General features: G+C 60.5%; 1 protein-coding gene across 1 annotated transcript in view; it reads right to left on the minus strand.

The window, feature by feature from the left end:
• The window catches only part of HDAC4 (histone deacetylase 4), a 176,717-nt gene extending 159,709 nt beyond the window's left edge, over positions 1 to 17,008 (minus strand). Inside the window, exon 1 of the mRNA XM_040972372.1 lies at positions 16,933 to 17,008. The gene's annotated coding sequence lies outside the window, so the exon portion shown is untranslated. The remainder of the gene's footprint in view (positions 1 to 16,932) is intronic.
• Between the last annotated feature and the right edge of the window lie 4,333 nt (positions 17,009 to 21,341).

The raw sequence follows: 21,341 nt of genomic DNA on the forward strand, positions 1-21,341 counted from the left end.
TGATCATGGCAAAAGGAATCCGAAGGTTACTTTAAGTGCAGAAAGTTTCTGAAACGCAGGCAATCTCTCTGCAGCACACAGCTCCCACGAGTTTCTCAAGAGTCCCGTCCCTGTACTGCACGCTTGGGATAAACAGCTGGGGGTCAGAAAACGGCCTAGCAACCACCCGAAAGAGGCCTGACGCCGCGGCCCTGGCCCGAGCCCCTGCCACCACCTCTCCCCAAGGAGTTCCTACCCACCCAACCCATCCAGGTCCCAAGGGCATCAGGGTGCAAATTTCAAACAGGAAACCCAGCAGTCCTGTGGGGCTAGAGTCCACCTCTCCAGATTAAAAAAAAAAAAAAAAGGGCGATTTTAAGTACAAACACACTCATTAAACGGCAATGTTAACCAAGTTGATCAAAACACAAATGCGCCTTCATCAGAAACCACATGGTGCTGTGAGCCTGTCCCCACAGTGGGCTTTGTAACAGTCCTCGGAGAGACGGCGGGCTGGGACACCCAGACACACAGGAAGAAGAGGGTTTTTTCTGCTCTGTCTCTTGTTGGGACAGGTTGACATTTGAGTTTCATGACATAAAATCCCGCATCCTGGGGACACACGGCACACAGCCCATGACTCGGCCAAGCAGTACTGAGTGGACTCTGCTGGGCACAGAGTCTCTGAGGGCTGGGGCCACAGGCTCCCCGGGAGGGGCCTCCGAGGGCACACAGGCGAATCTGGGGGTCCCTTTGGGTCTGGCTCACTGGGCACATGTGTCTTTGCAACTGTTCCCAGGAGGTATCCCCACATTCATGTGAAAATTGCAGCAATTACTGTGGCTACTGACTTACAACAATTAATGCTGCAGCAGACCCTAACGAGGGGACAGCAGTCAAAGCCAGCTTCCACCGGGGTCCCCCACAGAGGCACACACTGGAGACTGGGGGACAGGCGCCCCAGGCGATGCTAAAAGACAGCACTGCCGTCAGCCATCAGAGGTAGGCACCACCGTCACCCCAGCAGAGAACACCACCGCTTGGGAGCTCAGAGACAACAGGACAGCTTCGTCTCAAAGCAGGGGGCACAGGTCAGGGGCGGGGACATGTGTGTCCCTCAGCATCAGCCTCCTCTGCCTGGAGGACAACAGTCACAATAGAACCACATTTGTCTCATCCGCTGCCTCCTTCCTCACAGAGCTGCACAAACTGCATGTAGCTGGCAACGCACCTCGCCTGGCAAAGAATGCGCATCCCAGGAGCAGGCCCCTGGTGAGCCAGCAGATGGTCTGGGGCAGGCAGGTGAGCAGGGCAGCACCCACTGCTCCCCCAGGGGCCCCACAGGCAATGAGTAAGCTGAGCCCACAGCACCGGGCCAGCCCTCCAGAGGGAAAGAGAGGAAAGCAGCATGCAGCAGCTCTCACAAGGTTCAGCAGCATTGCCCCCACAGCAGAGGCCACCACTGGGTATGGCAGCAGGTGTGGCCCACACAGAGGCAACGACAGAGAAGCTGGGGCAGGAGATGGCAGACCATCACCTGGCAGAGCAGGAAAAGTGAAATGACCCAAAGACAGGCCACACCCAGTCAACGGTGAGACCCAGGGCCGCCCATCTGTGGAGCAGGGCCTGGCGCTTCTGGGGTGAGCTGACCAATCAGTGGTGCAAGCAGCCAAAACCAGAGCTGTGCAGTGGCCTTCCAGAGCACGCCCATGGCCGGGGCCAGGCCGGGGCCCCTGCAGCCTCGCAGGGCCTGGAACGGGAGGCCACCGGCTGGACCGTGTCTTGGTCTCTTCTCACAGCTCACCCCTGTATCCTGCCAAGCTTCGGGTGCGAGAACTGTTGGGATAAAGCATTCAGACAGCAGCGTTGAATGTGAACTTGTCAATACAGGCCCTGTCTCCTGACCTGCTCACTGGTGACAGCTGTGAAAGCAGCTGGTAAAGCAGTCTCTGCCACCTTCGGCTCTTGGGAGCTAGGCAGGTGCAGGGCAGTCGCTGTCCATCACAGGCCCAGTCAGCCCCCAGCTGGACTCCTGCTGGGAGCCTGTGCAGACAGGGCATGTAGGCCTCGGTCCCATGTGCTCACACACACGCATGCACATGCGCAACACAGCACCAGAGACTTGACTCAGCATGGCCACAGTCTTCGACCCCAGGTGCACCATGGGTGAACCCAATTTCTTGGGGTTTGCACCAACATAGGAAACCCTTGTTGGCCTGGCTCAGTGACTGAGGGCTGAGGTGAACCCCAAAAGTATGAAATGCCCCCACGGAGAGGGCAGGGACCTTTGCAAACACTCCACAAACACCTCTAAGAGCCTGGGCAGAGGAGCAGCTCGGCCAGCCAGGCCATCCCAGAGAGGCCAGGCCGGGGGGCCAGGGCAGTGCTTGACAGCACAGCCATCTCCTGTGCCGGCCTCCCTGCCCTTGGCCTGAGGGCGGAAGAGGAGCTGCTGGCCACAGGTGGAGGTCTGCATTGGGCAGGAGTGGCCCTCCAGACAACCCTCAAGAGGCCCTTGCTCCGGGGACCTCCTCCTGGAAGCACTGTTCTGCTTCTGCCCCCCTCAGCACAGCCACGGTGCACACCTCTCCCTCTCTGCACCCCCAGCACAGCCACGGTACACTCCTCTCCCTCTCTGCCCCCCCAGCACAGCCACGGTGCACTCCTCTCCCTCTCTGCACCCCCAGCACAGCCACGGTACACTCCTCTCCCTCTCTGCACCCCCAGCACAGCCACGGTACACTCCTCTCCCTCTCTGCACCCCCAGCACAGCCACGGTGCACTCCTCTCCCTCTCTGCCCCCCCAGCACAGCCACGGTGCACTCCTCTCCCTCTCTGCACCCCCAGCACAGCCACGGTACACTCCTCTCCCTCTCTGCACCCCCAGCACAGCCACGGTGCACACCTCTCCCTCTCTGCCCCCATACACAGCCACGGTACACTCCTCTCCCTCTCTGCCCCCATACACAGCACACACGGTGTCTGACTGCGAAAAGAGAACTGATCCTGCAGGTGTCTGGGCTCCAACCAATGTGGTCCCCAGGCTCCACCAGAAGGAGGCGGAGTCAGCCCGCCACATCCCCACTCACCCACGGTACCCACCCTGCATAGCTCTGAAGCCAGGCTGGCAGGTCCTGAACACAAGAGCCCCAGGACCACTGGTACAGGAGGGAGACGAGAGCCAGTCCCTCGGTGCTCTGCCTACATGCCACTGCTTAACGTATTGGCCTCGTGACCCAACACACATGGCTGGTCCCACGCGTGAACACAGCCCAAGTGACAGCTACTGCACAGGCAGCCACAGCACCACACCATCATTAGAGCCGGGCTCCGCAAACAAACAAGCCCAGCACACACGGCTCCACACGCCTAAGGTACCGAGAAATGCACTTGTCCCGCACGGTTGTGAAATGGCCAGCGTGAAGATGTGGCTTCTCAGCAGGGGTGAGAAGGGGGCCACTCCTCCAGTTTCTCCCGGCCGCACCGACGCTGCTGTGCCCGTCCTTGGCCCTCTCCCAGGAGCACACAGGGCCAGTACCTGGGCCCCTCCCCCTAGCATCCTCACGGCGGCGGGCACAGTGCAGTCCCGGCCGTGGTCAATGCTTTTCTTCGGCGTCGACCACAGCACCACCACGAGGCACTGCCTCCCACAGGAGCAGGTGCACCCACCCCAAGAAGGCTCAGGAGCCCCACTCTGCTTTGTGCTCCATCACTGACAGAGTCTGGACAGGGTCCAGGGCCCCCAGCCAAAGGCCCCACCCCATAGCGCAGAGCAGCCTCGGTGTAGCGCAGGAAGGCGGGACTCTGGGCTAGTGCCTAAGCCCTGTGAGAGCCTTTCAGCAGGCCACGAAGGCCGTGAGCCTGCGGAGGCAAGCCCAGCATGGCACAGAGGGGCAAGCAGAGCTACCATCACTCAGAGTGGTCACCATGACCCAGGTGGGTACCAGACACAAGAGCATGGCCGGGGGGCAGGTGGACCCACTGAGCATGCCTGCTCTGCCCATCTTCAACACCAAGAGCAGTCCTCAGGACATCCAGACAGCCGCTTTCAAACCTGAAGGACCAGCGACGAGGCAGCGGGCGGGGGCACACTCCCGAGCAGTCCCCGTCCGACAGGACCCCGGGAGGGCAGCCCCTGTGCACACAGGCTGAGCAATGCTCGCGAGGACAGGTGCCCCTCTCAGCCAGGCCTGGCTACAGCCCACATCGCTGCCCCTCACTCCAAGGGATCCACGCCATGACAGCCAGTGGTGGACCGAACAGCAGCACTCACACGCGCCACCTGTGGGAAATGAGCGGTCACGTGCACATGTGGTGAACAGTGTGGCTGCAGGGAAGGCCTGGCCGGCTGCCCTTTCAACCCCACAGTAGGGAGGCCCGGCACGGGTGCACTCCCCGGGACTTCCCACACAGGGTGCAGGCACCACGCAGACCCTGTGACTCACAGCATTCAACCTGGAACCTGCAAGCAAACCTGGGTAGGAATCAGGACCCTGCCCAGAGACTGCACCAGGCCCGGAAGGCAGTGCCCAGCTGGAGCTCGAGGCAAAAGGGCGTCACGTACAGAAGCTGCAGACCCCTCAACGCCACTACTGCCCGGCTGCAAAGCACAAGTGAGCGAGCCCCCCCAGGACACACCAAGGCAGCAGCTTAAACCTGAAGCTGAACATGACTGTCAGTAGCACAGCCGCTTCAGTCAAAAGTCACAGGCGGATACAGACCCTGGGGCTCAGGACACCTGAAGACCCCAGCAAGCCCACCCAGCAGCCCCCAGAGCAGGCCAGGCTGGGCAGGCTGAAGGGGTCTGAGGAAGGGTTGGGGCTGGGCCACCCCGGGGGATCCTCAAGGAGAGGCAAAGGATCCCCAATGCGTCCCTGCCACATGTTCCCCAGCCCACACAGCAGAGGCCAACGGGACCAGAGGGCTGACAGGAACGAAGCGGGGCTACGGTCAAGGCCTACTGGTCACAGACACACAGACAGCAGTTCGCAGTCACGGTCATGGGTACAACAGAGCTGAAGAGACGGACACACACGACACTGTGGGTAGGGTGAAGGGGTTGCTAACCCCCAGCCACACAGGATCACAGGAGCAGGCCCTGGAGCACCCCAGCGGCCCGGAGTCCATACAGCTCCAGCTGACCCTGAGAACAGGCCACCTGCACGTCTGTTCCTTGCCATTGACAGCACAATCCTGGAAATTAAGAATGTGAACGCCAAGGGACACCCATGTGACAGCTGAGGAACCCCCGTGTGACGGCTGAGGAACCCCCGTGTGATGGCTGAGGAACCCACGTGTGACGTCTGAGGAACCCCCGTGTGACGGCTGAGGAACCCCCGTGTGATGGCTGAGGAACCCCTGTGTGACGTCTGAGGAACCCACGTGTGATGGCTGAGGAACCCCCGTGTGATGGCTGAGGAACCCACATGTGACGGCTGAGGAACCCACATGTGACGGCTGAGGAACCCCCGTGTGATGGCTGAGGAACCCACGTGTGACGTCTGAGGAACCCTCGTGTGACGGCTGAGGAACCCCCGTGTGATGGCTGAGGAACCCCTGTGTGACGTCTGAGGAACCCATGTGTGACGGCTGAGGAACCCCCGTGTGACAGCTAAGGAACCCCCGTGTGACAGCCTAGGGACCCCCGTGTGACGGCTGAGGAACCCCTGTGTGACAGCTGAGGAACCCTCGTGTGACAGCTGAGGGACCCCGTGTGACAGCTGAGGAACCCCGTGTGACAGCTGAGGAACCCCTGTGTGACAGCTGAGGGACCCCCGTGTGATGGCTGAGGAACCCCTGTGTGACAGCCTAGGGACTCCTATATAACAGCTGAGGAACCCCCGTGTGACAGCTGAGGGACCCTGTGTGACAGCTGAGGAACCCCTGTGACAGCCTAGGGACCCCCGTGTGACAGCTGAGGAACCCCCATGTGACAGCTGAGGAACCCCCGTGTGACAGCTGAGGAACCCCCGTGTGACAGCTGAGGAACCCCCTTGTCACAGCTGAGGAAACCCCATGTGATGGCTGAGGAACCCCCGTGTGACAGCTGAGGAACCCCCGTGTGACGGCTGAGGGACCCCCGTGTGACGGCTGAGGGACCCCTGTGACAGCCTAGGGACCCCCGTGTGTCAGCTGAGGGACCCTGTGTGACAGTTGAGAGCCACACGGGTGAGGACCACAGGGACAGTACCACACAAGGCTCCCAGAAAAGTTAAGGCCCACTGCCCAGGGAGGCCCCTCTGCGCCTCTGCCCACACACACACGCACCGCACATGTATGTGGCCGCTACCTGTCGGGAGCACACTCCCAAGCCAGGTCTGTGCCTAGCTGCGCCTCCGACCGTGCAGAAAGGACACACACCTGACAACATGGCTCCCCCAGGCCCAGTCTGTGGCTTCCAGCACGGGCAGACAGGAGCAGGGGCGTCCAGCAAGGCTGCCAGCAGGCAGACTGCATGTGGCCAAAGCCCACCAAGAGAACATGTAGGCCGTGTGCTGGGCATGCTCGCTGGCAGGACGGGCTACCTCCACCCTGGGTGACCCTGACAACAATCGCACTAGGCCCTAGTGTCCTCTGCAGATGCACAGACCCAGGCAGGGGAGCTGCAGCCTCCACCTGCCCCGCAGTGACAGCTCCAAGCCAGGGCCACCTTCACACTCTCCCTGGGGACCCGGGGAACAGGGCACTCCAGGGCATCCTGGTGGCCCCAACTGCACAGACACTGTTCCCCCACCCCACCACCCCACCCCCGCCAGCCTCCCCTGACCCAGGAGGGCTCCAGTCCTCTCCAGCCATCCTACCAGTGGGAACCGCAGTGTCCCCAGGACCCTGAGACACAGCCTCCTCCCATCCCACCAGCACCTACAAAGGGTGCTTGGGGTCATTTGCATCCGGCCAGGGGGCCAGTAGAGGCAGGGAGCCTGAGGACACCCTGAGCTTCTGTCACCTCCCTCGACCTTCAACCACAGATGCCTCAAGTTCCAGAAAGAGGTAGAGACGCCAGGGAGTCAAGTGGGCCAGCCTCTCCCAAGGACACTAGCCCAGGCCTGCCTTGTAGGTCTCCCTGAACCTCCTCTCCTGCCCCATGGCACTGCCAAGGATGAGGACAAACCCATAATGCATGAGGGCCATGACACAGGGGCCTTCACACGTGGAGGCCTGGCGCCTGTTCCCTTCCCCCTTCCTTCCTCAGCAGTGGTTTCCAGGAAACTTCCAGAGCAGATGAACCTGGCGCCTCTGGGAGCATGGCTGGCTCAGGGCAGAAGATGCCAGACCCAGGACAGGAGCAGAAGTAAGCCACCAAGCCAATAGAAGAGCAGGCCCTGCCAAGAAGGCAGCATCCCTCTGATGGAGGCTCCTCTGATTGACAGCCCCAGGAGAGCTGGCATCTGCCCCTGCACCTGCCGGAGGCCACTAGGCCTGTGCCCTGGCCTTCCGTGGCAGTCTCCCCGAGTCTCGCACTGCCTTCCAGACCTCACAGGTCCCCAGAACACAAACAGCCGGCCACACGGTGGCCCTGGAAGGCCGACAAGGTCCACAACTGTCCTCCTGGCCCCTGCTGGCGGATAGCAGGAACGGCACATGGGGGGCAGGGCCGACAGGCATGAGTCGCATGCGTCCGCTCAGGCCAGCAGCTCCTCTTCTGGAAGATCAGCAAGCCCCCCAGCAGGAGTCGTCCAACCGTCCACAACTCCGGCCACCTGCCTCGCTAGGAATCACATCACAGCCAGGCTGACAGCAGGACCCAGGCCAGCAGTGCAGCCACCGCCAAGGACCAGACCCCCGTGCTCAACGGAGGCAGCCCACGTGCCCTGCTCTCGCAGGCCCTGTGTGAGCAACATCCCCATGAGGACAGGCACAGAGGAGAACTTGCCCCCAGAGGGCCAGGGCCTCCAGGGAGGGAGTCGCCTGCTTCCAGCCCCACCGGTTCTGGAGTCCAGAGCTGGCTCAGGGTCCCAGGAAGCCCAAGCGCACAAATCCCTCCCACAACCCCTTGCAGATAATGAACATGGCTCCTTATTGCTACCTGCCCCGTAGCTGGGAGAGGACTGGGCAGCAAGTGGGCAACGCAGAGGTTGCAGCAAGAAAGCCCAGTGCCACCTCTGGGCTTCACTGCCTCCTGCCTTCAGCCTGCCATCAGACACACAGGGGCAAGGGCATGAGGCAGAGCACAAATCCCAGCCTGTGTGCTCCACCACCCCAGAGCCGAGAAGACAATGCCCACGTGACACAAGCAGCCTTGTCCACCATGAGCCCGCGGGCACCATGCCGGGCAGTGCTCTCGGGGAACTCCACAAGCACAACCCATCACCAACAACACCTCTGGCAGCACGCTACCCACGGCAACCACCCCCTCCAGGGGGTACCAACAGCTCAGAGTACCAACAGCTCAGGGTTGAGCTGGCTGCTGCTCCACAAGGCATCAACCCCACAGACAGCCAAGAGGGGACAGAACCAATCAGCCACACTGTCCCAAGGGTCTTGGTGGGAACAGCAGGGAATCTGCAAGTCAAACTCGGGGAGAGAACTAAGTAACAGAAAAGCAAGCTGCTTCAAAACAGCAGCCAACAGGACCTGCCCAGGGACCTGGCCTGTAAGGCAGTGTCCATGCAGAAGGGCACTAGGGGCCGGCACTCGGCCCAACAGGCCAATGCTCTGTCTGCAAGCACCAGCATCCCATATGGACACCAGTTGGACACCACTGCTCCACTTCCCATCCAGCTCCCTGCTTGTGACCTGGGACAGCAGAAGAGGATGGCTCAAAGCCTTGGGACCCTGCACCTGTATGGAGACCTGGAAGAAGTTCCTGGCTCCTGACTTCAGGTCGGCTCAACTCCCAACTTTGCGGCCACTTGGGGAGTGAACCAGTAAATGTAAGATCTTTCTCTTCATCTCTCCTCCTCTCTCTGAAACTCTGCCTTGCAAATAAAAATAAATAATTCTAAATTAAAAAAAAAAACACCAAGTAGGACCACCTCCCAGGACACATGCTCACAGGCTCCACCATAAACACAGCTCCCTGTGGACCAACAAGGTGACCAGATGCTTGCCCATGAACACAGACCCACACACCTCTCAGTCCACAGCACCAGCCAGGGACTGCCTAGAAGCAGCCACAGGCTCAGCCGCAGTGCCACACCAGAGACAGGCCAGCTGGGGTCTTTCCAGACTGCTTGTTCCATGGGTGCCCAGCAAACATCGGTCCCAAGTCACTGCTCCTGGCAGCTCTGGACCCAGACGTAAACCACATTTAGCAAGCACTGGCTGAAGGAGAAAGGCGATGGACCAGCAGGCCCTCCCTTTTAGCTTGTGCAAGTGCCAGTCTGGGAGGGCTTGACCACGCCACTGATCCCCTGAAGGGACACCGGGAGTGGTGCTGCCCTGGCCAGCTTAGGCACAGAGACCCGCCCCTCACTCAGGACAAGTGCAAACCCTCCAGTAACAAGGAGATCACACCCATGACTTGGTCAAGAGGCCTTCACAGATGTGAGCCCCAGCCAGCCAACCCCTACTCATTCTCCACAGTCACCTGCCTGCACCTGCTAGCACCTGTCGGTGTGTGCCCTCCTCCTCCCACTCTGCCAATACCTGTCCAGCAGACAGACCAAGCTGGGGCCTCAGGGCCTGCCACGGCACAGAGTACGGAGCATGTGTTCAACTGAGTTGAGTCCCGGCTCCCAGGAAACTCACAACCCGGGCTCGGGTACATGAACGTAATGATGGACAGATGAGAAATGCTTTGGAGCAGGCCCCCAAGGTCCCCCAAGGACCCCCCAAGGACCCCTCCCACCCCCACCAGACACCACGGGCTTGCTGGCCACCACTCCTCTCTACGATGACAGCACTGAAGCCAGAGGGCTGCCCTCTGCAGGGAAAAGCCAGCCCCAGCACCAATGCACACCACACAACACTGGGTCAGCCCTCAGACCACCAGAGCTGACACTGGCTCAGGCTCCACACGCAACCAACCAGCAAAGCCCACAGTTTACACAGACCAGCACTCCAACACCAGACTGAGGCAGCAGGGCCTCCACGCGGCTCGCACATAGCTGCCTGGTTCCTCAGCACAGCCCTGCTGAGGCCTCCCCTGCAGCCCACAAGGTGAAACCAACCACTATCTGATGGCACCACCCCACCTGGGACCAGGCCCCGCCCCGTGTCTCCTGCCTGCACACAGGGCAGCAACCTGAAGGCATGTGCCCCAAAATCAGGAGGCAGGGCCAGGCCAACACCTGCACCTCTGAACTGGCCACTTGCTCAGCCCCGGAGTGCTCCCTCATCACCACCTGTGAGGCACCGAGTAGCCCGCAGGTTGGCACGGACTTCCTGGGGCCACTACCCTGGAGTCCCTGCTGGTAAGAGCAGTGACAAACGACGAATGTCACAACAGGTTGGACTCAGTTAGAAGGGAGGGACGCAGATGCTAAGCCGAGTCTCAAGGGGATGAAGAGTGCGTCACTGCAGGTGGGGAAGGGCTGGGAAAGGGCCCTGACTGCCAGTGGGAGCCAAACAAGTGGGCGGCAAAGCCTGGCAAACAGAGAAACTGTGAACTGAGGCCAGGAGCCCCCCAGACAAAAGAGCATACACATGCGTGGATGGGCTGGTGGAATAAACCCGCTCAAGGGCTCGAGCTCTTCATGCCCCCTAGCCTGTGCTGAGTGCCTATGGCCACTCTCGGGGCCGGGGGCTCTCACTTGTGCAAGTAACAGGCTGAAGAGTACGCCTTTCCAGTGGAAATATCCCTCAGCACTACTACGGAAAACACGCACAGCACCCACGCATGCCAAGGTCACTCGAAGCTCTCACACACGACACCCTCGGTCCACAAAGGGCCAAAAAGGACATCCAAGCAACGGCCCCGGCCATGGACTGCTCCAGGTGCCCCCTGCCTCACACAATACAGCAAACACTTAGCCTATCTGAGTGGGGATCACTGCACAAAACAGACACACGCTCAGCCTCCCGTGGACAGATGACACAGCCGTGAGAGCCCCACCCAAATTTGGACACCAGTGTATACTCTTCATGCCTTCCTGAGGACAGGCGTAGTGGAACTGTGGGTGAAGCCACACCACAGCAGTGCCAGTGTGAGATGCAGCTGCACACTTCCAATCCAGCAGGGAGACAACAGAATATGGCTATAGCACGGGAGTCCCTATCCCCCACACAGAGAGCCAGATGGAGCTCCTGTTCCAGGCTTCACCTGGCCCGGCCCTGGCTGCTGCAGCTTCACCTGGCCCGGCCCTGGCTGTCGCAGCTTCACCTGGCCCGGCCCTGGCTGTCGCAGCTTCACCTGGCCCGGCCCTGGCTGCGGCAGCCATCTGGGGAGTAAACAGACACATGAAGACATACCTCTGCCTTCAAATAAGTAAATACATAAATCTTAACAAAGAAGAAGAGAGGAGGAGAAGAAATTGCAAAATGCAGAATTGCTGGGACAAAGAGAATTGGTCACTTGAAATCTGAGGAACCAGCGTTTTGGCAATGCTCACATCTGATATGGGCACCCGTTCAAACTGCAGCTGCTCCACTTCCCATCAAGCTCCCAACTACTGTACCCAAGAAATCACAGATATGATAAGAACTTGGGTCACTAAGTACTGGGGGGGACCTAGATAAAGCTGCCGGCTCCCTCCAAGCCCAGTGTTGGCCATCGTGGCCATTTGCTGAGTAAGCCAGCACATGGATGATCAGTCTCAAAAGCTACACATTAAACTTCTCTTGAAAGCATTTAGGCAGATTTTACCATGTGGCCTGCAGCAAATACATCTTTACACGCCAGATAACATACACAAATGTTTCTGGAGGGCAAAGCAAACCAAACACAGCTGACACTGCATCACTGCTGCAGTGAACCAGCCTTGGGTGTAACAAGCACAGCCGACACTGCATCACTCCTGTGGTGAACCAACCCTGGGTGTAACAAGCACTGCCAACACTGCATCACTTCTGCAGTGAACCAGCCCTGGGTGTAACAAGCACTGCCAACACTGCATCACTCCTGCAGTGAACCAGCCTGGGTGAGGCAAGCACAGCCAACACTGCATCACTCCTACAGTGAACCAACCCTGGGTGTAACAAGCACTGCCGACACTGCATCACTCCTGCAGTGAACCAGCCCTGGGTGAGGCAAGCACAGCTGACACAGCATCACTCCTGCAGTGAACCAGCCCTGGGTGTAACAAGCACTGCCGACACTGCATCACTCCTGTGGTGAACCAGCCCTGGGTGAGGCAAGCACAGCTGACACAGCATCACTCCTGCAGTGAACCAGCCCTGGGTGTAACAAGCACTGCCGACACTGCATCACTCCTGTGGTGAACCAACCCTGGGTGAGGCAAGCACTGCCGACACTGCATCACTCCTGTGGTGAACCAACCCTGGGTGAGGCAAGCACTGCCGACACTGCATCACTCCTGTGGTGAACCAACCCTGGGTGTAACAAGCACAGCTGACACTGCATCACTCCTGTGGTGAACCAGCCCTGGGTGAGGCAAGCACTGCCGACACTGCATCACTCCTGTGGTGAACCAACCCTGGGTGTAACAAGCACAGCTGACACTGCATCACTCCTGTGGTGAACCAGCCCTGGGTGAGGCAAGCACTGCCAACACTGCATCACTTCTGCAGTGAACCAGCCCTGGGTGAGGCAAGCACTGCTGACACTGCATCACTGCTGTGGTGAACCAGCCTGGGTGGAACAAGCACTGCTGACACTGCATCACTCCTGCAGCGAACCAGCCCGGGGTGAGGCAAGCACTGCCAACACTGCATCACTCCTGCAGTGAACCAGCCCTGGGTGTAACAAGCACTGCCAACACTGCATCACTCCTGCAGTGAACCCGCCTGGGTGTAACAAGCCGACACTGCATCACTTCTGCAGTGAACCAGCCCTGGGTGTAACAAGCACAGCTGACACTGCATCACTGCTGCTGGGAACCAGCCCTGGGTGAGGCAAGCACAGCCAACACTGCATCACTCCTGCAGTGAACCAGCCTGGGTGTAACAAGCCAACACTGCATCACTCCTTTGGTGAACCAGTCCTGGGTGAGGCAAGCACTGCCGACACTGCATCACTCCTGTGGTGAACCAGCCCTGGGTGTAACAAGCACAGCCCACACTGCATCACTCCTGCAGTGAACCAGCCCTGAGTGAGGCAAGCACAGCCAACACTGCATCACCCCTGCAGTGAACCAGCCTGGATGTAACAAGCACTGCCAACACTGCATCACTCCTGTGGTGAACCAGTCCTGGGTGAGGCAAGCACAGCCGACACTGCATCACTGCTGCAGTGAACCAGCCCTGAGTGAGATAAGCACATCTCTTGACAGTCGTTTCCCAGGCCAACTCTGAGAGGGGAATGGCCACCTACATGATGGTTATAACCTCATGTCCTACATGACGCTCATGGATGAACCGTGAAACTTGCATGTAATCTGGCCAGCTATTCATAATCCCTCGCTGTACATGTGACACCGCTTGGGTACGTTCCCATGCTCTGCTGGCTCTGAGAGCCCCTCACATATGGACCTCAGCCTCACGTGACACAGCCTGTACTTTTTCTCGTTCATCACTTCATAACCATGCTAATGGAGCATTCTGCAGAGATTTCCTTTTAATTCTTAAACTGCTAAATCTGCCACGATTATCACAGGAGCTTTCTAGCCTGCTCCAGGAAAAGAACCAACAAGCACAGCTAGTTTTTCAAACACATTCTGCCTTCCAGGGAGGGCCTGCCAGGTAAGCCACAAACGAAGCAGTACAACGAAGCTGACCTCAATGGAGTGGTTATGGCATCCACAGGCCGCCACAACCAACTTGCCACTTCCAGGTCACACCACCACACGTGGACCATGAGGACCACAACAATTTCAAGACTATGTGACAAACACTGCCACTGCAACATCGAAGGAGAGCTATACCACACCAACCAACCCCATGACAGTGCGCTAGGACACACAGGGACAGCCACACCACACCACACCACACCAACCCCGTGAGACACACAGGGACAGCCACACCACACCAACCCTGTGGGACACACAGGGACAGCCACACCACACCAACCAACCCTGTGAAAGTGCAGTGTGACAGCCAACACTGGACCCCATGACGCAGTGTCTACCAGCTGTGACATCCCCTGGACACAACAGCTGAGTACAGCGTCTGACAGTAGGCACCTGCTCTTCCCCACAAGTTTCAACTTCAAAACCACATCAGACCCACAGCAAGTTGAGAACATCCACCTTTGGCCCCTGACACCATCCAGGTAGCAGAAATCCTTCCTACCTCCCCCTGGGTTCCACAGGTAGAGATGTGTCTGCTGCCAGAGCCCCACACAGCCAACGCAAGACTGGGGCCCCAAGAGCCCTGCCAGGCCTGGGGTGACAGTGCACCTGCACCCCCCCTACAAGGGGCCAGTGCGGACCAGGCATTATAGTGCCCGCACCCTCCCCTTGAGTAGTCATATGGCATTAAGGAGGGCGCACACAGCCTGTGAACAGCGTGGATGCCCCTTGGCAGGCACGGGCAGAAAGCTGCCCCTGTGAGGAGGGCACAGGGTCCCAGCCCCCTGACACCACAGGTCGGATCTGAAGCAGCGCAGTCCTACACCTACCTCACACCCCAGGCCTGCAATTCCTTCCCTGAGGTCAAGACCAAAAACACAGGGAGAGGAACACAAAACCCCTCCCAAGCCCATGTCTCTGGCCCCCCACCAGGGGTGCAGGCTGGAAAGGGAGTCAGGGATCCTGGGTCACAGATCCAAACTGGGCACAGCTCGCTGCCCATCCCATAGCCCCCACCGTGCGCGCCCCGCAGCAATCTCCCTTGTCGCGGCTGCACCCCAGCACCCTGCACCAGGGCCCAGGCGCTTTCAATAGAGCGCGAGCGAGCAGGGACAGTTCGCCAGGAGTGATGAAATGCCGCTTGGGCTCCGCAATTAGGACGGCACAAAGTCGCCTTTCCCGTTGCCGCCGCCCCCAACATCAAAGGCTGGGAATTCAAAGCCATTCACGCTGCACTGAAACCTCACAATAGGGCTGGAGAATGGAAGTCGATTACGGGGCATAAATATGCAGTAGTTAAAGGAAAGAGTTATAACAAAATTAAACTGCAGCCACCCTGCGATGTGTGGAAACTTCCAGCACTCTGAGGCGCCTGGTAAACAGTGAGGTGCACAGGACAGAGCTGGCTTCCAACCACTCAGGGTCCAGACTGCCCCTCTGCACCCCCCGGAGCTGCACCCAGCCAGGGTGCCAGGCCTGCACATCCCTCCTACTCCCAGTGTTCAGGCCTTGCCATCCACACACATCCTTGCAAACGCACACCCCAGGCCTCCAGCTTAGCCCCTGCCATGCCTGGCCCCAGGGCCTGCAGGCCTCGGAGGGGTCCACGGCGCCCTGCCCCTTGCAACTCCACACAGGGCCGTGCCCCAGAGGCCCGCTGGCCACTCCCCTGGAGAGGCAGTGGATCCTTCAGGAACAGCCTACAACGCAAAGAGCTGCTGTAGTCTTACAATGTGTTGGGAGGTGTGTTTTCAAAGCAAGAAAAGACTTCTCTCCCACACACACCAGAGTTCTGGGGACAGGCGCCGCAGTCCCAGGGAACGGGGCACCTGGCAAAGTCAGAACCGCCTCCGAAACAGGTCACTGAGCAGACATCAGAGAAAAAAATAAATCCCATCTCTCCTATTTTTTGATATCCAAAACTCCGATCTGATGAAACTTCAAACTGGGTGGCATTTTGCATTTCCAATTATAAGAGTAATTGTGTTGCCATAGCGACTGGGGAATACTGCAATAACTTTTGTTGTAACTGCAGTAGCGTATATTTGTGTACAAGCCCCTGAGTTTTCTGAATACAACCTCCCTCCTCTCCCTGCCTCTCCCTCCTAACCTCCACCCACCAGCTTCCCAGGCTGGGTTCCCAGCTCCCACCCCCCCCACACACACACACACACAACAGCTTGGATTGGCCGTCCCTAAAATAATGCAACGTATGATCACAAGCAATTAAGACTCCAGGCGACCGCGATCGCATTACAAAAGAAAAAGTGAAACCGGGTCAAAGGGCTCCCCGCAGGTTCCCCAAGACCCACCGAGGGGAGGGGGCTCCCCAGCCTCAGCTGCCGCGCCCCGCCTCCACCACCACCACCACCACCAAGGCCTTCAATGCTTAGCTGGTGCCTGGGCGCAAACACAAACGCCAAAGGCACTCCGCAGGCCCGTTCCTCCCCGCACGCACGCGAGCGAGCCAGCGGCTCACAGCAAGCAATTAGAGGTCTCCGCAGCCATGCAATTAGGATTTAGTTAAGAAAGTCATTAGTTCTTAAAAATAACTGAAGTTTAATTTCTGCCACGCTTTATTTGAGAATTGTGTCACAGCAGGTCAATTTACAGCATGCAATAAAGAAAACACGGCTACCAACCGCTGCAAGTGATTGCACACTTCTGATGTGCAGGCGAGCAGCACCAGGGGTCCCACCCCGGCCCCTCCGACCGCGCCGCGCCGTCGCCGGCCACAGCCGTGTCGGAGAACCCCGCGCTCGCTGTAAACACCTCCTCCTCCGTCCCGGCCCCCGGGCCCGGCGCGGCCTGGGCAGCCCCCCGCTCCCGGCGCCCTCCCCGCGGGGGACCCCGCACCCCCCGGGCCGACCCCGCCGCGGGGACGGGGACGCGGTCCTGCAAACTCACAGCATCGGACAAAGTTACATAAACGGCCCCGCCCGGGCGCCCGCGCCCTCCGGCCTCCGCGCCCACCTGTCGGGGCGGCGGGCGCCGGCCCCCCGCGCGGCCCGGCCCGGCCCCGCGGCCCCCCGCGCCTTCTCGAAGCGTCCAGAAGGCGCGGGCCCGGCGCGGCGTCCACCTGCCGGGCCGCGCGGCCTGGGCGGGCCGAGGGGCGGGGGCGGCCGGCCGGCGGACAATGGCGCGGCGCCGGGCCCGGAGCGCTTACCGCGGCGGCGGCGGCGGCGGGCGGCGGGCCGCGCTCAGCCCTGCTCGGGCGCCCCGAGCCGCATCTCCTCAGCCTGCGCCGCCACCCGCCGGCGGGCGGGCGCGGGCTCCGGGCTCGGGCGGCGGCGGCCCCGCGGGGAGCGGCTCGGGCGGCGGCGCGGGCGGGCGCGCGGGCTCGGGCGGCGGCGGGGACGGTGCTCCGCGGCGGCGGCCCCACAACCTCCCCTCCTCATTCACAAAAAATTGACCCACGTTGAACCATGATGCTTCTCCTCCGCCCCCCCCCCGCCGCCGGCGCCCAGCCGGGCCGCGATTGGCCGCTCACGACGCCCGTCTGCCGCCACGGCCCCGCCTCCCGGGCCGGCGGCTCGCGCGCCATTGGCCGCTGCCGCCTTGCGTCACCTCCCCTCCCCGGCCCCGCCCTCCCGCCCGCTTTCTAATGAAGAGCGCGTCAATTACGGCTCGGCCCCGCCTCTGCGCGCCCGCCCCCCGCCCCCCGTCTGCTCCCGCCCCTCGCCCCCGCGGCGGCCCAATCGCCGAGCCGGACGGCCCGTGAGCGACAGGAATGCTCCGCCTTCGCCCGCCTCCGTGAACTCCGTCCGAGGCGCCCATTGGCTCACGGAGCTATCAATTCCAGGAGGAGGGGTGCGAGGGAACCAGAGGACGCTTCAGGCGCCAGCCGCTGGGCGCCTGGCGGAGAAAACGCAGCGAGTGGAGGTGGGCATCGGTGGTCAACACGGTCCGGCCGCGGCCAGTGCTTCCCGGCAGCTCGCGGAGCTGCCGGCCGTAGGCACCGCCTGCCCACGCACCTAAGTCGCGCGGGACGGTTACAACGGGGGCGCAGGCTGAGGCGGAGAGCCGGCCGGGCCTCGCCGGAGCCTCCATCTTGGCTATTGGCAGGCGGTCACGTGGTGCAGCGTGGGCCCGGAGAGGTAGGGGCCGCCCGAGAGCGAGTGCGCAGGCGCGCCGGGCCTCGCCCTGCCCCGCGGCGGGAACGCGGCCTCCCGGGAGCCGGCCTGGGGCGGCTGCGGTGACCGATCGTGAGGCCGCAGGGCCGCCGGTGCTGCAGAGGCCGCTGCCCCGAGGGTCGCCGGTGCTGAGGCCGCTGCCCCGAGGGTCGCCGGTGCTGCAGAGGCCGCTGCCCCGAGGGTCGCCGGTGCTGCAGAGGCCGCTGCCCCGAGGGCCGCCGGTGCTGCAGAGGCCGCTGCCCCGAGGGCCGCCGGTGCTGAGGCCGCTGCCCCGAGGGTCGCCGGTGCTGCAGAGGCCGCTGCCCCGAGGGCCGCCCGTGCTGCAGAGGCCGCTGCCCCGAGGGCCGCCCGTGCTGCAGAGGGGCTGCGCTGGTCTGGGGGTGAGCTCGGCTCAGCGACACCCTAAGGGACCCTGCCAGCCGTCAGGTTTGCAGAATAAGGAACGGTTAGGGTGCTGGAGGACAGCTAGACCGGGAGCCCGGGAACTGCTCGCTGGAAGAGCGGCCAGGAGTGCGGGCGACCCCCGCAGCAGCGCTTCGGTGAGAAGCCCGGAGTTGTTGAAAACACGAAATCGCTCAGATGCACCTCCTCATAAAACCGGGGTTTGGGATGCCACCTTGGCCAGATTAACCCCCGAAAGTGGGGTTCCGGTTCAGAGGCTGGTCCAGGACCACACAGTGTGGGATTCCATCTAGGGGACGGTGACAGCCCTGACACCCGTGTTCCAAGCGAGCCTGGGATCCAGAAACAAAGGCAGCCCAAACCCTGTGCGTGCGAGCCCAGCACCGTGGCCAATGTTGAACATGCATCCCGCATGGATGCTGGTTCCGGTCCCGGCTGCCCTCAGAGGAGGATGGCCCGAGCCCGTGGGTCCCTGCACCTACGTGGGACTAGAGGCAGCACTGGCCCTGTGCAGGCATCTGAGGAGTGAACCAGCAGATGGAAGCTCTGTCTCTTTCTATGTAAATATGCATTTCCAGTAAAATAAACCCTTCAGATAAGTACATCTTAAAAAGTAAGCAGCCGTGCAAATGACACGCTAACAGGCGTCAGGCTAAGCACTTCGGACGCATTAGAAAACATTTCACAGTTGCAAAAGAACATTCTAAGTACGTGAAGTCCACATGGGGCTTATTGCAAATTCACATCAGTCCAACAGGTAAGCCAGAGAACAGCTGGGTCCAGAATGGACAGAAGGGGGACTGCTCCCAGAAGGGAAAACATCGTCCAGGTCCCCCAGTGACGGCAGCGTGGCAGTGGCCCAGAGCCATGGCGAGGAACAGGCAGGCGAGCTGTTCCAGCTAACCAGTGCGTGGGGGACGGGCGAGCTCCATCAGCCCCTAAGAGGAGAGAGAGCACGCCAAGCTCCCGTCACAGTCCAGGTGTCGGGGAGGACTGAGGGCTCGCGGAGCCAAAGGAATGCTGGCAGCGAAGCATTGGGGGTGCACACGCAGCAGAAGCGGCAAGCCCGTGGTGTGGGCACGTGGGTGTTAGCAGCTCGGAGAGGTGGCTCCAGGGCATCGCGGACAGCGCGTGCTTTGTGGCTCCGTTAGGGAAGTCGGGAACAGCCAGGGCTGGGGACACAGGCCGCAGGATCTCCAGGAAGTCATGGCTACCAGTCCAGGACTCGGGAAGGCTGCAGCAAGCTGGCTTCTGATGGCTCTGTCCCGGGAGTGATGCTGTTCGTGTCCGAATGCCCCTTGGCAGAGAAGGTTCTGTGCCCCGGTTTAGGCGGCGGACTGGGTGGTGCTCCACGGGTGTGAGTGGGAAAGACACGTGAGAATGTTCCGGGTGGTGGCGAGGACAATTCCAGCAGGGGCATCGATGGGGAGGCTGGACCCAAGAGCTGCCCCCTGGGAGGGAGCGGGACCAGACCCCACTGAGGCACGTGCTGTTGGAGGAAGGTAAGATGTCAGGAGCTGAGGGGCAGGAGGACAAGCAAACCCAGGAAAGGTGCAGAATGTTCCCGAAGAAGAGAAGCACAACGCTTGATCTGATGAAAGGAGCTGTGGAGAAACGAGCCCTCTATTAACTGGTGTCAGCTGGTAGACTTTCAGGCAGTTACTTAACGATACACAAATAAAACCTTGAGATGTGTGCAGTCCTCGCCTGCTGATTCTAATTCTAGCACGTCATTCCAATAAATAAAACCCGGAGCAGACATGGAGCCCGGCAGTTAAAATACGTCCCGTCCCAGTCCTCGGCCGTGGCTCCTGGTTGCAAGGATGGACCGAGGACCTGGCTTCCTGCCACAGGCGTGGGAGACCCGGATGGAGTTCCCAGCTCCTTGGCCTGGGCTGAGGCTGGTGTGGGCATGTGGGACGTAAACCAGAGAACAGGAGCTCATGTAAGTAATACATCAATAAACGAATGAGTTAACGCTCAAATAATGGTACTGACAGACATTTGACTAAAAGGGTCCCAGAAGCAATAGTTAGTTGGAATGAACTTTTTTCAGAAACAAATAAGGGGTTATGAAAAGAAGTGCACCTTCTCGTTTCAGGAGGAAAGGAAGAATCCAGCTTTCTGCTGGCGGGCATGGGGAAGCAGCGGAAGTGGTCGGAGGACGGAGGCCCCTGCCACCCGCGGGAAAGTACAGGCAGGGGCCCAGGCCTCTGGCCTCCTCCTGTCGCAGCCCTGGCCGTTCTGATCTGGAGGCTGAACCAGTGAGTGAACGATTCTTTGTCTAACTTGCCTCTCAACTGAACAAGGTACAGCATAAGGAAGGAACCCAGGGTGGTAGGGTTTCCAGAGATGGAGACACTCACGCCAGGTTCGCAGCACCACCTTCCCAAAGAGGGGTGGCCGCCACCTTGGCTGGCTCACTGAAGCCTCCGTGGACATGCACTCCTCTTGTCTTCATGTTTTCAGCAATCCAGCAGGACACCACGTTAACCAGCCAGCCTGCAGGGTGGCATATGACAAGCTAGTCAGGCATCACAGCATGCCCAGCAGGTGGGGGAGATGCTGCAGAGGTGGTTAAGGGCTCAGTGTCCAGGCCAGTTCTGGGCTCGTTCTGTGGCCCTGGGACTCCGGCCAGCTGTCCGTGAACCCACCAAAGTCAATTCAGAGGAAGACAATGAGTCCCCAGGGTCAAAGTCTGACATCTCTGCGGGGTGGCGGGAAGGGGCTGTCAGTCCCAAGCTGCCAGCATGCCATGGCATGGTATGGAGGAAGGGGCTGCAGCACTGAGGCTGGCAGGCCAGGCGGGGAGGGGGCTTGGCTCGGGTCCTGCCCCTGGGGACCTGGCTGTTTCTGGCAAGCAATGGGCCAGGTGTGCAGAGCAGCTTCTGAGAAGGCCGCCTGCCAGGTGCCTAGGCCTGGGTCTCCTAGAAGTGCAGCCCAGCAAGCAGCAGTGTGGCCATGTGATGGCCGCAGGCAGGAGGGCAAGACTCGGGGCTGTGCCATGGGCTGGGCTGGCTGTCCATCCTGGGAAGGACAG

Source organism: Ochotona curzoniae, unplaced genomic scaffold (genome assembly GCF_017591425.1).
Source record: "Ochotona curzoniae isolate NIBS_2020 unplaced genomic scaffold, NIBS_Ocur_1.0 contig_2294, whole genome shotgun sequence".
NCBI lineage: Eukaryota > Metazoa > Chordata > Mammalia > Lagomorpha > Ochotonidae > Ochotona > Ochotona curzoniae.